At 39.0% G+C, this 16,785-nt stretch overlaps 1 protein-coding gene and 1 pseudogene across 6 annotated transcripts in view; one reads left to right on the top strand and one right to left on the bottom strand.

Moving 5' to 3' along the window:
- The window catches only part of WDR27 (WD repeat domain 27), a 309,044-nt gene that overhangs the window by 164,153 nt on the left and 128,106 nt on the right, over nucleotides 1-16,785 (top strand). The gene's annotated exons all lie outside the window — the stretch shown is intronic.
- On the bottom strand, nucleotides 1,994-4,703 carry LOC144340634 (uncharacterized; annotated as a pseudogene).

Here is a 16,785-nt window from a genome sequence, read left to right on the forward strand (position 1 = left end):
TATCTTGATTATGTATTGAAATATTTTCATTTAATGCATTAACTCAAATATCAAAATTAAATTATTTAAAATATGGCTACTGGAAAATTTAAGATCATACATATGGCTTGCATAAGATTTTTATTAGATTGTGTATATTATAAATTTAGTTTCCAAACTGCTTGAGAGTTGGTTGAAATATGATTCCCTTTATGCCTAAACACTTTAGTATGCATTCCCTAAGACCTAGAACATCCCCTTACGTAATAGAGGACAGTTACCAAAGTCAGGAAATGTAACATTGATACAAGACTATTACCTGTTTATCTACTCTACAGTTCACTTCCAATTTTAACATTTAAAAATGCTTTGTCACTCTTTTTCCTCTTCAGGATGATGCGTTTCATTTAGTTATTTTGTCTTGGTCTCTTGGAATATATTCTAAGCCTTTCTGTCTTTCTTGACCTTGACATTTTTAAAAAGTACAGGTCAATTCCTTTGTAAAATTTTCCTCATTTGACATTTTTGATATTGTCTTATAATTAGATTTTTTGGGGGGCAGGAATGCCACAGAAACGAAACTGTACTTTTCTTTCATCAGTCGTTAAATGATGTTGGCTTGTTCCAATGAGTTTCATCAGTAAATGATGTTGGCTTGTTCCAATTAGTATGTTTAATTTAATAACTGGCTCAGATACTGCTGATCAGATTTCCCTATTATAAAGTCAGTTATTTTTCTCTATAAAATTAATAAGTGGTTTTTGGCTAGATACTTCAAAATGACATAAATATCCTATTTATTGTTAAACTTTTAACTACCCATTTGATGATTCATTGATAAAATTTGGCATTTTTGCATATACATTTTTATCTCCTTAAACTCACCTTTAAAAATAAATTATGAGCTGTATGAGACAGTACGGTTTGCAAGTGTCATCCTCAGGATTTATGCAAATATCTAAAATCTACACCCCTTTCCTATGAAAAGTTTTGAAGGAGGAACAGTGGACCTATGTAACAACAGTTTGTCTTCAGAAATCCTGAAGTTGTTCCCTTAATATAAAATTGTGTTCCCTATTTGTCTGGAGGAGGAAAAAACCTAGAAATAGTCATTCATTCAGAAAATAATTAATCTTTATTAACTGACATGTTAAGATTTATTATCATTATGTATTATATTAGAATTTCTTTTTTTTGAGAGGGAGTCTTGCTCTGTCGTCCAGGCGGGAGTGCAGTGGCGTGATCTCGGCTCACTGCAAGCTCCGCCTCCCGGGTTCACACCATTCTCCTGCCTCAGCCTCCCGAGTAGCTGGGACTACAGGCGCCCGCCACCACGCCCGGCTAGTTTTTTGTATTTTTTAGTAGAGACGGGGTTTCACCATGTTAGCCAGAATGGTCTCGATCTCCTGACCTCGTGATCTGGCCTCCCAAAGTGCTGGGATTACAGGCTTGAGCCACCGTGCCCAGCAACATTAGAATTTTTAGGTCTCAAGATATTTTGCTTAACTTATGCCTACTTCTAGGATAGAGTATAAAATTCATTAAGTACTTTTTTCTTTTCCTTTTGTCAGATTTGCTTGTGGTTGCAACTCATAGGGGTTACCGGGACCATCAGTCCTTTTGCTGAAAGTTTTCTAGTCATCTCTCCGTTAGACCCAGCTTTTCTTCTATTACATCCCTCAGAAAGAGTTGGTGGTTAGAGACCACCCAAGTTCCTGCGTGTTAAAGCTGTTTCTCTATGGCCTTATGCCTGAAGGCCAGCTGGCTGGTTCTGCAATCTCAGCACACGGTTTCTTACTGACGTGTCTGACAGTGGTGCTGCCCTGTGCCGTGTGCTGTGCTTGACGCATTCACATTCCTCTGCAGCTCGTCCATCCCCGTAGAGAATTCTCAGTGAAGTCTTATTGTTTCACTGATACCCAGCTCAGAGTAGGTCGCTGTGGGTCCGGATATAGATTTGTATCCTTTTTTATGAATCCGGAAATTTTTCTTATAGTTTTAAATATTGGTTTGTTCTACTGTTTATTTTTACTTTCTTCAGGGACTCTGGTTTTATGTATGTTATTTCTTCTTTGCCTGTCATTCATTTTATTGTTTGCCTTGCCCTGTTTATGTCTTTTTAACCTCTTTTCTATTTTAGGGTTTTTTGTTTTTTTTTTTTTCTTGCCTTTCCTTAATGGTCCTTATTACATTTTTATTTGAGTCTGCTTTTCCTTGTTCGCCTTGTACTTTATTGTAAATTCTGAGGGAGGCTTATTTTAGATAGCAAAGAATCAATTAAAGTGAAGGCTAGAATAAAGTTTTCTTCAGTGATGCAGAGAAATGGTATTCATGTCCAAAGCACTTCCCCTGGAGAGTTTACTTGAGCAGATACACCAATAAAATGAGGGTTCTGAGAACAGAGAAGGCACGGAATCCAGGAAATAACTAATCTAACCCAGGAGAGCGATGGAGGGAAATCTCAGGCCTCAGCTATGTCTCAGGGTTAGAAAATACCAGGCCCAGGATCATGCAGGTGGACAGAAAATTTTGGGATGATCTCAGGGTAAAAGATTCTATTCAGGCTGGGCGCGATGGCTCATTCCTGTAATACCAGCACTTTGGGAGGCCCAGGTGGGAGGATCATGAGGTCAGGAGTTCGAGACAAGACTGACCAAAAAACGGTGAAACCTTGTCTCTACTAAAAATGCAAAATTTAGCTGGGCATGTTGACGCGCACCTGTAATCCCAGCTGCTCAGGAGGCTGAGGCAGGAGAATTGCTTGAACCTAGGAGGCAGAGGTTGCAGTGAGCCAAGATCCTGCCACTGCACTCCAGCCTGGGCGACACAGCCAGACTCCCTCTCAAAAGAAAAAAAAAAAAGAGAGATTCTATTCAATAAGAACAATACTGAGAAGACAGAAAATCTTCAAGATATGACAGAAATAAATTAGTTTAAGTAAACAAAGAATATATGATCTCAATGTGAAAGAAATCAATGTAATTTTAAGCATCGTGATAGTAAGCAAGTTATATGGCATGGGGCAAGGGTGCATTTCAGTTGGGTGTGAGGAATATTTTGCTTTTGTTACCTAAATAGTCATTCTAGGGGCCATAGGGAAAGAAGAGTCACCCTAGCATGTTCTTGACTGCATGATGAATAATTTTACATAAGCAAAAGAAATACAATGCTGATTATTGATTTTGAATTTCTTTATACCATCCATAGGAAAGGATAGAAAACCTGGTTGTAGCTGTAGAAAACCACCTACGTGTTAACAGCTATGGCCATTTAAAATTTGGTTAAAAGATGTGAGAAGAGAGGTGGGTAGGCTTGCTGTTGGGAGGTAGCATTGCTGATGGACTCATTTTTCAGAGAGAGAGGAGTCTATGTAGGTTAACAGAAGAAAATAGTAAGTATCATAATATCATTGTATAGCCCTGGGAATGCGAAGTCCAAAGGGGTTATTGTGGCTGAGGTAACCTCTCTTCTTTCACAGGAGGGAGCCAACAGACACAAGCTGGGTTTTTAAAATTTTTTCACCCCCACCTACGGGCAGGACACAAACTGGTTTTGATCAGGAACCGCACCCATCACGGTCAGTCTTAGCGCTGACATTGCCTCTTTGGAACGGGCTGGTGAGTGGGGAGGGCTGGGAAGAAAGACTGTTGATTTGGAGTATAAGTTCTCTGAACTGCTTAGATGAAGGGGTGGCCAACCCTTCCACACCTGTGGGTATTTCTAATCGGGTGGGATGAGAAACTGAGAAAAGAAAGAAGACACAGAGTCAAAGTATAGAGAAAGAAAAGTGGGCCCAGGAGACCGGCGCTTAGCATACCAAGGACCTGCACCAGCACCGGTCTCTGAGTTCCCTCAGTTTTTATTGATTATTGTTTTCATTATCTCAGCAAGAGGAATGTGGTAGGAGAGCAGGGTGATAATAAGGAGAAGGTCAGCGAGAAAACATGTGAGCAAAAGAATCTATGTCATAAGTAAGCTCAAGGGGAGGTACTATGCCTGGATGTGTACATAGGCCAGATTTATGTTTCTCTCCGCCCAAACATCTCAGTGGAGTAAAGAATAACAAGGCAGCATTGCTGCCAACATGTCTCGCCTCCTGCCATAGGGCAGTTTTTCTCCTGTCTCAGAACTGAACAAATGTACAATCGGGTTTTATACCGAGACATTCAGTTCCCAGGGGCAGGCAGGAGACAGTGGCCTTCCTGTATCTCAGCTGCAAGAGGCTTTCCTCTTTACTAATCCACCTCAGCACAGACCCTTCCTGGGTATCGGACTGGGGAACGATCACGTCTTTCTTGTCCCACGAGGCCATATTTCAGACTGTCACATGGGGAGAAACCTTGGACAATACCCGGCTTTCCAGGACAGAGGTCCCTGCGGCTTTTCGCAGTGCATTGTGCCCCTGGTTGATTGAGACTAGAGAATGGCGATGACTTTTACCAAGCATACTGCTTGTAAACATTTTGTTAACAAGGCACATCCTGCACAGCCCGAGATCCCTTAAACCTTGATTCCATACAACATATGTTTTTGTGAGCTCAAAGTTGGGGCAAACTTACAAATTAACAGCATCTCAGCAAAGCAGTTGTTCAAGGTACAGATCAAAATGGAATTTCTTATGTCTTTCCTTTCTACGTAGACACAGTAACAGTCTGATCTCTCTTTCTTTTCCCTACACTTAGATTCAGATGTGAATTGTGGTATTTGAAACTTTTTTTTTTTTAAGTAAGGAATGGTGGTGGATGTCTAACATGATTCGCAGAGCAAGAAGGAAGCGAAGTATTTGGGGCAGCAGGCAAAACGAAACACTGACAGAGATGGCTAACTGCCAGAGCTTTATCTGGAATATCCTGTCAACATGAAATGGAATATTATGGCTGGGTCAGTTGCCTATCCTTCGTCCCATTAACTGTGGACAAGTGATGGCCAAGTTGCTACCCAGTGGGCTGGTGTGATGGGGGAGATCCCTCGATGAAGGATGTTAGAGGTCCAGTTCTTATAGGCAGTGGACAGAAGGAACTGGGACACTCTGATGAGGCTGTCAGAAGACCAGGGGGCTGTGCCATGGAAACAACTCCAAAGCTTTGTACACCGTTAGTACAAAATGGAGGGCATGTAAACCACGAAAGGACAGTGTGCGTCCCATCCAGTTGTGAATTACACCCTAAGCTATTGCTTATTAATGATAAGGGACTAGAATGTCAACTCATTCTAATAAATTAGAGGAGATTCAAATTTGTCTTCAAAATAAAGTCTTTCTTATGCTGAGCTATGTTTCCTTCATTAAGATAGAACAGGGTGAGTGCAAGAAACTATGGCCTACACATTTATTTGGTAGTCTGTGATGTGTGTATTTGGTAGGATTGTATCATGGGAGTATGTCATTTACTATGTGTACTGAAGAACAAAAACTCTTGATATTACTGCATATGGTTAGTGTATACATATACACACATATATATGTGTGTGTAGAGTGTGTGTGTGTGTGTGTGTGTATTCCAGTATGTGGAGGCTTGGCTATGTTGCAGGCCTCTGTGAATAAACCCGTGAAAAGAGAGACCTTAACTGACATTGCGAGGTCCTAGAGGGAGATGAGTTTTCCTGGAATGAAGAAAAGGAGAGGAAGAGTAGGAAAATAACTATTTCTAAGGAAAATATCTACTTTTGGTTTCAAGAGTGACTTAAAGAATCAGCATTTTAGCTTGTGAAAGGTGGAATATCCATTCTTAAGAGTGATCTTATGGGAGGAGTCCACCCATTTGCTTTGCTTCCATGTTATTGAACCATGTCCCATGGTTGGAAGTTTCAGAGAGATTGATTTTCACTCAGAGTGACAAAGCACTTTCTACAGATTAAATGACATAAGAGTACAGGCTGTTGAAAAGAAGTTTCATGCTACCCTAAGCAGACTGAAGGATCACTTGGAGTTGTTACAGAGAATGCGTGTAAGGTTAGTGATTGACTAAACTACACACAAGGTGTTTCACCACCCTGTGACCATCAGGATTCTGCCAGACTTAATGTTCAATTTTAAACATTTTATTATGGAAATTTTAAACATATATTCAATGTTAATGAATTTCCACACACCCAACTGTGGCTAGCCTAGCTGCCCCAGTTGTCAGCTCATGGCTTATCTTGCTCCATCTCTCCCCACCCCCACCACACGTACACACCCAATTTGTTTTGAAGAAAATCTTTGGCATCCCATCATTTTGTCTGTAAATGCTTCAATATATAGTGATATCTACAAAAATCAGGGACTCTTGGCCATATGTTTTTAAACAACTTTATTGTTTAAAAAAAATATGATTTTCACACTCCTGGTCATTACTTTAATATATAACCCAAACCCTTCTGTTTCTTGCCATTTCCCCTGGTTTTTGTCCAGACTGCCGTCTCTTAACAGCTGGGCTGCTTCAGAATACTCCAGCTTCCCCGTATGTCCACTACTGCCTCTTCTACACCCACAGCCAGATAGCCTAAGACACAGGTCAGATCAAGTGATTCTTCTGGCACTACCCCCATGGTGGTTCATTCTACCCAGAATAAGATTGAAGCCCACGCCCATCACATCAGTGACCTCCCGTCATCTGATCCTTGCTCACATTCCACCCTCTATCCACTCTCCCCCATCCAATACTCTCCAACATTACAGGCAAGTTTTCTGCTTCTCGATCGTTTCTGTTTTACACCAAGCTCTTCCACTTTGGGAGTTCGGCATGTGCTAGTCTTCCTGACTAGGATGGTTTTGCAGAGATTTTCTCACGAATGACTTCTTGTCTTTCAGATCTCAGGTCCCAAATCACATCTTCAGAGAGACCTTCTTTGATCACCCAATTTAAAGCAGCTGTCTTACTCATTCCCTATCACATCACCCTATCCTGTGTTCATTGCAGCACACAAATCTCAACCATTGTCTTGTCTATTCGTACATTTCCTTATTGGATGCTCCTCCCTCAAGAGCACAAGCTACATAAGAAGAGAGATCTTACCTGTATTGTTTACTGTCTGGGAGGCAGCTGACCTGCGATTCCTCCCTCTCAACCACTAGGAATACTAGGGGGCACTTGAAGAAAAAGAAAGAAGACAGGTGACCTACATGCGTCTCTTATGTGAGGATAATGGGCCCCCTGGTAAAGAGAGCCATGATGTTTGCTGTGAAAAGGGCCCTTATCTATGTGCTGGTTTTAGCAGGATGTCTCTGGGTTAGGATTGCATGGTAAATAAATCTGTGATCTATGGATCCATGAGTTGTGGCTCTCTAGAGAACCAGACAGCTATTTGAAGTATTAAATGGAGATGTTTCATAACCTATATCCCTAGATCCTTCAGTCTGCTTAGAGTAGCATGAAACTTCTTTTCAACAGCCTGTACTCTTATGTCATTTAATCTGTAGAAAGTGCTTTGTCACACTGAGCGAAAATCGATCTCTCTGAAACTTCCAAACATGGGATATAGTTCAATAACATGGAAGCAAAGCAAATGGGTGGACTCCTCCCATAAGATCACTCTCAAGAATGGATATCCCACCTTTCACAAGCTAAACAATAATTGCTCTTGTTTATCATTTACAGTGTGTACAAATCTGGTGAGAAACCTGCACTCTCTAACCTGAACTAAACCATGTACCTTACCCAGAGACTAAGAGGGAAGGGAAGACCTGGAGACCCACACAGGATGTCTTAACTTCTTCCTGCTTTTCTTGTGCCTCTTGGTGGCTGTATCCCTCTAATGATTGGAAAAGCTGGGTCCTAGGTGAGATTTCTGGTTTGTGTCTGACTTGACATCTGATCACTTTTGTGAGCCCAGCGGCCTAATCCCAGAGCCTCGAGCACTGCTTGGTTTCAAGAGCATTTGGTGAATATTGGTTGTGTGAGTGAGCATGATCACACATTTGTTCCAGGGTTGGCAGAGCCAGGTTTTCTTTTGTAGTTTTTTTTTTAAGCAATCTGTGTCAGAATAAGACTAGTTTCATTAGTTCTGCACTTTAAATGGGAGATCCAGATATCTACAAATAAACCTAGGATTATCATGGCATTTGTTAGAATTGAGGTTCATAAAAATAATGGACCTAATTTGGAGAATGCTCCCTTGCAAATATTTAATGACTCTGCTGTAGCTGGTGGAGTGAAAGTGTAGCTCTGGTGATGCACATGGACTGAACTTGAGAAAAGTGGGGTGTCCTTGCTGTTATGCAAGGCTCATGTCAGGTGTGGTCTTGATATAAGGCTTATGATTGTTTTTTTAAAAGTTCTACCTGAAGGGAATCTTAAAAGGAAAAAGTCCTCAAGTTATAAACCACAGAAAGCCTCATGCTTTTTTGAACTATTAGCCCAGTACTTCATTTTTATTCCTTTTGAGCCTGTTTTTGCTGTTGGCACAGAGGATAATTTAATGCTTTCCAGAGATGAAATCTTACAGGCATGCTGGCAACTTCTGGATTTGCTTCTGTAAAGTGATCTCTCAGCCTTGTGTGTAGTTATTGGTTTTAATTCCTTTAAATTAAAGTATGTGGGAACAGTATTGGATTTAATGGAGACAAAGTCTGGAACTATGGATTAGCCCTGGTATTTTCTGCTGGAAACATTACTCTGAAGTGAATACACTGGGTATCAGAGCTACACAATAATTGCTCTTGTTTGTCATTTACAGTGTGTACAAATCTGGTGAGAAACCTGCACTCTCTAACCTTCATCTTGAACCTCCTTTGTTGCTCTTGTCTGACTTACCAAGTTCTGTGGTCCACATACTTTATGAAAGCAGAGCTTTCCTGAGCCGGGTGGTCTTGGACAGGCAGATGCACATGGTTAAGTTAAACGACATGGTCGTTTTAAGCTGCATTAAGTACATCTGGGCAAGTTAGTAAGCCTCATTTCCCAGGATAAAGTGAACTACTGGAACATATTTTATTGCCTTTTAATTTTGCCTTTGGATTTTCATGATTTATGTTAGATTATTAAAAAAAGAAAGAAAAAAGGACTTCTGATAGATTAACCTATTTTTTCCTTGTTGCTGAATTTGAGTTTGAAATCCTTCATGGTATTCCTGTGTGACTCCAATACCTTTTAACTGTCAGATCCAAGAAAAGCTAATACAGTTTTGAATCTTAAAGAAAACCATGGAAAGGGAAAATCGGCCCTGGCATGTCAGGCGAGCTGTATTTATTATTTGGATCCAAATAGATTTTTATCTGATGTTCCTTAGGTGCTCTGACACTGATGTGAATGTAGTTGTTTACTCTACTGTTAGGTATCAAACAACGATAGCATCTTCATACCAGATGGAACCTAAAGACCACCTGATTCCATTTTTAGCCAAAAGAAAATAGGTGACTAATTGAAAATTACGTGCTTGTTCATAGCAGAGCTAGTATCATAGAGGTCTTCTTGAGTCCTGGATTGGTGCTGTTTTTACACTATGCCATGGTAGCATTGTAGTATTAGAATTTTGCCTTTGAATGATTTGGCATTTTATTTTCTAGACAAGTTTTTTTTTGTAAAATTATACCTTAAATAATTCACAGAAGAATTTAATATTCATAGGTATTTTTCATACTAATATGTTCTTTAGTATAAATAAGTTCATGTTTTACCTAGCTAACAAATTATTATATCCAGATATTGAATATATGAAATTCCTAAAGCAGGGAAGCAAAGAATAAGAGCTAGAGCTGACCAAGAAAAAAGAGACAAGACTCAAATTACTAAAATCAGGAATGAAAGAGAGACCATTACCACCAACTTTATAGAGATTTTAAAAATTATAAATGAATATTTTAACTACTATATTACAATAAATTAGATAACTTAGATTAAATGGACAAATTCCTAGAAAGACATGAGTTATTGAAATTGACTCAAGAATAAGTAGAACATTGAACTAGATCTATAACAAGTAAAGAGATTAACTTAGTAATAAAAAAAGAACTTCCCACAAAGAAAAGCCAAGGATAAGATGGCTTCACTGTTATGCCTACCAGACACTTAAAGGGGAATTAATACTAATTCTTCACAAACTCTTACAATATATAGAAGAGGAGGGAATACATCACTCTGTGAGATGAGTATTACCCTGATTCCAAAACCAGATTAAAAACATCAAAAAATTAGAAAACTAAGATCAATATTTTCTGTGAATAGAAATACAAAAATCTCCAACAAATTACTAGCAAATAAAATCTAGCAATCTATGAAAAGGATTACACACCATCAGCAAGTGGGATTCATCCCCAGAATGCAAGGTTGGTTTAACAAATGCAAATTAGCTCATGCAATGCATCACATCAGCAAAACAAAACCACACAATCATATCAACATGCACAGGAAAATGATTTGACAAAATTTAACACCCAGCCATGGTACAAACACTCAACAACAGCAACAGCAGCAAATGGAAGGGGGCTTCCTCAACTAATAAAGCCACCTGTGAACCCTGTGACTACCATCAGTCTTAATGGTGAAAGGCTGGGTGCTTTCCCCAAGATGAGGAAAAACAAGGATGTTCATTCTCACCACTTCTGTTCATCATTGTACTGGATGTTCTAGTCAGGGCAATTAGGCAGAACACACATGCACACAGGCACATGTATGCATACACATGCACACATACACACACACACACACACAGGCTTACCTTCTTGAGAACCATTACCAGCTGGTGATGCATGGTTGCTTGTGGGATTGTCACCTTCCTTGAGAGTTTTGGGGTGAAGCACATGCTCATCACTGCAGAGCACAGGGAATGGATGACCTATTAAAGGAGGGTGACTAAAACCTTACTCCTGCCGTCTTTAGGGAACTTCTGAGATTCCAACTAGGCATTCCTTTCCGATGGATCTTTCTCAGGAAATACATTCTCCACTATTTCCTATTTAGTTGCTTTTGTTATTTCCATACAAAAAAGTTTCAGGAGTCCCCAGTCACTCCTGGACATGGGATATAAGACTCATTTCTGTCTAGCACACAGCACACAATCGTTCTCACCTCACCCCCCCATTTTCCTGCAAAGCCATTTGCTCCAACCACGTGGGCTGTCTCCCTCCTTCCGTGCCATGCTCTCTCACACAGCTGTGCCTGTGTCCTGTGCTTTCTTCTTTGGAAACCCTGAGCTCCGCTACCTCCTTTGCCAATCCTCATCTGCCCTTGAAGCTCTGTCTAACACATGTGTTCTCTGGGAGCCTGTCTTCCTCTGAGCAGGTCTCAGGCTTTTCTGTTCAGCTCTTTCATAGACCTGTAATTCACTTTCCTGTTTCCCCTCTAGACTTTGGTCTCTTGAGACCTCTACATCTCCAGAGTCTGACACACACACATATATATGTTTTTATTTTTGCCCTAAACTGTAGGTGCTCAAAAATAGGTGCTGGATTGCTATCAATAGTCAGGAGACCTCCCAGTGATACAGGCCCAGGGATAATTCCCTTTCTAGGTGTAACTTCATCTGAAGCATCTTTTTTTTTTTTTTTTTTTTTTTAATTTTATATTTTCCTGTCTTTGGGGTCTAGATTAAGGGACTGCCAGAAGCCAGAGGTTACAATTGTTATTTCAGTTAACCAACTATGAAAAGAACCTGTTTTACCCAACAACAAATATACGCATCTACCCATTTACAAATACACCTATGTCACATAAAAATTGAAAAATACGCAAAGTTTATTTGCATATTTTTGACTAAAGTGAACAAAATTTCATTTTTATGGCTAAAGTAAACAGAACTTCAAAGACAATTGAATGTAATTTTCATTGTGCATTTGTGGGTGTTCTGCTAAAAGATTGGCAATGTGTTTCTCATTTTTTAATAATAATAAATAGGAAGTCGAGGCAATTCCCTCTGCTCTGTTCACGTTATGGATTTGATGAAAGGAATTTTTCTACTCAATATTAGATCTTTATTCAATAATTTGTTATGGACTTTGGTAAAATTCATGTCTGCTTTCTTTTATGCAATTAAAAATAAATGAAGTAAACTTCTTTGAGATTTTCTATTTTGATTTTTTTTCTGATTCCCATTTTTAGTATTTTCTATTTCTGTTAACGTCTCATCTTGTACTCATTCTCAGTGACTCCAAGTATTAAAAAATAAGGGAATTATGTGAAGTATAAAAATGTGAAATGTTTTTCCGTGATAAAATATAAGTTTTAAAAAGGTAAGAAATAAAAAAATTGAAGGTTATATGTCTTCAAATAATTATTCAAAACTTTTCACTTTTATTAAAATTTAAAATGTACAATGATAAGTATACAATTTGTTGTATCCAAACTTTAAATAAAGTGGAAATGTTTTAGTTTATTTAAGACTTTAAAGATATTTTTATTGGGAAAGAAAGAAAATTAAAATAGAATCTTCAAGGTCTGTCTTTGCCACAGTAAAGAGTAGTAATTAACACATCACACTGGTTACATCCAGAGACAGAGCTGTATGGAGAATAAAGGCCGAGACGGGCAGATCACAAGGTCAGGAGTTTGAGACCAACCTCGCCAACATGCTGAAACCCCATCTCTACTAAAAATACAAAAATTAGCCGGGCATGGTGGTGGGCGCCTGTAATCCCAGCTACTTGGGAGGCTGAGGCAGGAAAATCGCTTGAAACCAGAAGGTGGAAGTTGCAGTGAGCTGAGATCGCGCTGCTGCACTCCAGCCTGGGCAAATGAGTGAAACTCCATCTCAAAAACAAAACAAAACAAAACAAAAGAAAACAAAAAAACTGTTTAATGTTACAGAATTCTCCTCACCTGCCCTGTGCACCTGCTGTGATTTCATGTCATTTGCAGACCATAGGTAGAGCAGAGAACACTCAGCGAGCTGGATGCTTGGGTGCTTCTGGGAAACAAACTGTGTTCTGCAGGAGTCTGTTGCACATCTGCTGTCTGCCAGGAAGTATTTGACAAGTTACTGAATTGTCTTTCTCTTATCCAAATGTTTCCGTTCCTCAGATGGATTGGAAGCAGTGTTTGCTCCCCAATGTCCATGGGATTAAGATATAATTGTCTTTAGTTTCGAAAGGCAGTAATCTTCACTGGTTTAAGGAAATAATCAACATGAATGAACTCCAGTAAAAAAAAAAAAAAATGAAGATTCAATGTCATTCTTAATTCTAGAAAAGCTCCTTGCTTCCTAACTCTGGACCTAAGAAAACAAGAAAACCAGCATCAATTCACTTATTGAAATGCTAACATCAAGAGGGTGTATTTTTATGTACAAAATGTAATCCATATGTCCATTCATTCAACAAATATTTAATGAGTGCCATGAAAACAGGTGAACAGGGCTGACCAAGATTCTGTTTTCATAGACCTTAATCTAGTGAAAAACACAGACAACATGTCAGGCAGTGCTAGGTGCTGTGGCAGAAACGGTAGAATTTGATACAAAGTCACTGCTGTGTTTGGGAGGCTGAGATCTGACCAGACATCAGCTTTTTAACATGAGGAAGGACATGGATGCATCTCAGACATGAGATGTGCATGCATGAATGTTAGGAAAGTTTACAATGATTCTTAGAAATGTAATCTCTAATCACAGAATTTAGACCTATGCCTCTTGTTAAATTTAGAATTTAGCCTTTGGTAATGGATGCATTATTTTCATTGAGTTTACAGAAGGGAGAGGTTCGATGCTCTGTGAGTGAGGGAGGGTAGAGAGGCACCGGCCTCAAGAAGGCTGAGCTGCTGCTGGGCAGTGCTGCATTATACCAGCCATAAACATTGGTCGCCTCCATGCACTGTAGCCTCCCACGTAACGTGGGTGAGCCAGTGAAACCACAGAATCATCCCAAAGGCTGTGTTATGCTTTCATACAGTTGAGGCCATTTATGTCTCCTCCTAAAACGTACACAGTCACGCATACTGAGGAGCAGAGGTCGGGAGGCCCTCGTGTGTGCAGCTTGCGGAAAACAGAGCAGCATTTGTAAATGTTGATACATAGAACAAGAAACTTACCAAAGGAGGGATAAGAAAAAAGGCAGGTCTCTAAAATTAGTCACTGAGGACTTGTTTTCATCTCTTTTTTGAAAGGTCATGGGGGTTTCTCTTGAGCTAGAATGGAGGCAATTTGTGCAGTGCATGGACCAATCAGTGTGAGGGTACCTGAGTTTCCAATGACATATTTGCAACTGTTTGTGTTCATAGCTTTTGAGCTATGGCCATGGAAGATGGTTCATATTATATTTAATGGTTGTTGATCCAGTATCTGGCCAGTGGAAGATATTTGTTCCTGATGGTCTGGCAGAGCTTTCGGCTCTGCAAACACTCATTGCCGTGGCTTCCAGCCCGAGCACATTGTGGTCACATCGCAGGAATGTGACAGTTGGACTGTAATTTTAGTTCTGCTCAATTTCTTTGTAAATGATTTATAAACCCAACTTGAAAAATTAGTCTTTAAATAGGTTGCAGCATTTTAGTTATACTCAACACATAGGATTCCTATTACACATCTAATTCTATTATTTCTAGTTATGGCACAGTGCTAATGAAGTTTGTGAATTACAAAAATATGGCAACTATTTTTTTTTTCATTCAAAGATAAATGACCTTAAAGTAAACAATTAAATAATACCAAGGGAAAAGATACAATGTAATATATAATACCCCACAATGTAAAAGCTTATGCAAATTTTGAAGTATTTGTGCTTATAGTATTCTAACAGATATTTTAAATGGTGGTCCATTTGAATGAGCCTGTCCAAAACATGTTTATTTCAGTTATTTACTGAAAGACAAGCTAGAGTTGATTAAAAAGTGAAGCATAACTCTGATTTAATGAGTGCAGTTTGGCCATTTAAAAAACCCTCTATTCTTAGTAGAGTCTTTGTAGAATATGCATTTATTTTATTGGAAATGTAAGATGCAGATACAGAAAAATAATATGTTGGTGTAATTATTTTTTAACTTCAGAAATATTATTTCTAAATGTTTTCTTACTTTTTAAAGGAACAACATATTTTGGAAAATAGAAACTATAAATAGACAAAACAAAGGGAACAAATGAAGAGAAAAAACACAATAGCTTATTAGCATTAGCTGCCCCACCCCACAGAGGTAACTTACCACTGTTAACATGGTAGCATGTAAACTTCATTCTCTCCCTGAATGTGTGGGTGTGTATGTGTCTCTTTACACATATATGCACACACACACAGTAAAATGAGATTCTAGTGCAAATACTGTTTATTAACCTGATTTTTCACCTATTTAGTTTTGATGGTTGCATATAATTCTTTTATGTGGGTACACCATAATTTATCTGATTCATGTTCTAGTGTACGTTCAGGTAGCTTCCAATTTATGTTACAAATATATACCACACTATGATAAGCATCTCTGTAAACACATTTTTATATTAGGGTGAGTATTTTCTCTTAATACTCTTTAGCAGTATAACTGCTGAGTCAGTGTCTTCACTGTTTAATAGCTTTTGATACATATTGCCAATTTTTCTCCAAAAAGTTTGGGCCAACATGTGTATCTTCTAATAGAGTGTGAGCAAACTATCTGTCTACATCAAACAATAAAAATTATTTTAGGCCAGGTGCAATGGCTCACACCTGTAATCCCAACACTTTGGGAGGCTGAAGCGGGCAGGTCACTTGAGGCCAGGAGTTCAAGACCCACCTGGCCAACATGGTGAAACCCCATCTCTACTAAAAATACAAAAATTAGCCAGGCCTGTTGGCCCATGCCTGTAATCCCAGCTATTCGGGAGGTCGAGGCACAAGAATCTCTTCAACATGACAGGCAGAGGTTGCAGTGAGCCAAGATTGTGCCACTATACTCCAGCCTGGGTGACAAAGCAAAACTCTGTCTCAAAAAATATACATATTATTTTAAAGATGTTTGTTAACACAAGTCACAGTTGTTTGCCCAGGCTGGATGGGCCTAGGAGAGAAAGTGACCTATATTTCCCCTTCTTATGGATGGAGCCACTCACTTCCTGCCTGAAAAACCCAGAGTAGGGACTTCTCTGGATCAGAAAGGGTTTCAGTTGTTAGGCAGCAAAAAATGGAATCATATTTAGTATACTGGGCATTTGTATTTCATTTTTTGTTTATTCTCTGTTTAAGTGAATTTTTTCATTGAAATACTCTTTTTTCAGTAATGCCTTTCCATATGTTATGAAAATAATTTTTCAGTTGGTCATATTGTAAAAAGTCCTCAGATCTATTTTTATTATTAGATGTAGAAGAACTTTTCCCTATATAACATATTTATTAATATGTTTCTAACTTTACATTGCACATTTATGTAATTTGTTCTTACTTACATATATATGTGTGTGTGTGTGTGTTTGTGTGTGTGTGTGTTTGAGACAGAGTCTCGCTCTGTCGCCCAGGCTGGAGTGCAGTGGCACAATCTCGACTCACTGCAAGCTCCACCTCCCAGGTTCACGCCATTCTCCTACCTTAGCCTCCCAAGTAGCTGGGACTACAGGCACCCATCACCACACCCAGCTAATTTTTTGTATTTTTAGTAGAGACGGGGTTTTACCATGGTCTCGATCTCCTGACCTCGTGATCCACCCGCCTCGGCCTCCCAAAGTGTTGGGATTACAGGCGTGAGCCACCGCGCCTGGCCTATTCTTACATATTTTAAATTTTATTTGGAACTTAATCCTTGTGGATTATATTTGCGTGTATGGTATTGTGTAAGGCTATTACCCATTTTTCTCTCTAAAGATTAGTGAGGTACCCAGTTAGGAATCATTTCTTCCTTACTAATTTGAAATGCCAAATTTGTCGTATGACAAATTTTAGGTATTATTTGGTCTATTTCTTAACATTGTTTTTCATTTCAAAAACAGTCTATCAATTTT

The sequence above is a fragment of the Macaca mulatta genome, chromosome 4, assembly GCF_049350105.2.
Source record: "Macaca mulatta isolate MMU2019108-1 chromosome 4, T2T-MMU8v2.0, whole genome shotgun sequence".
NCBI classification, from domain to species: Eukaryota; Metazoa; Chordata; class Mammalia; order Primates; family Cercopithecidae; genus Macaca; species Macaca mulatta.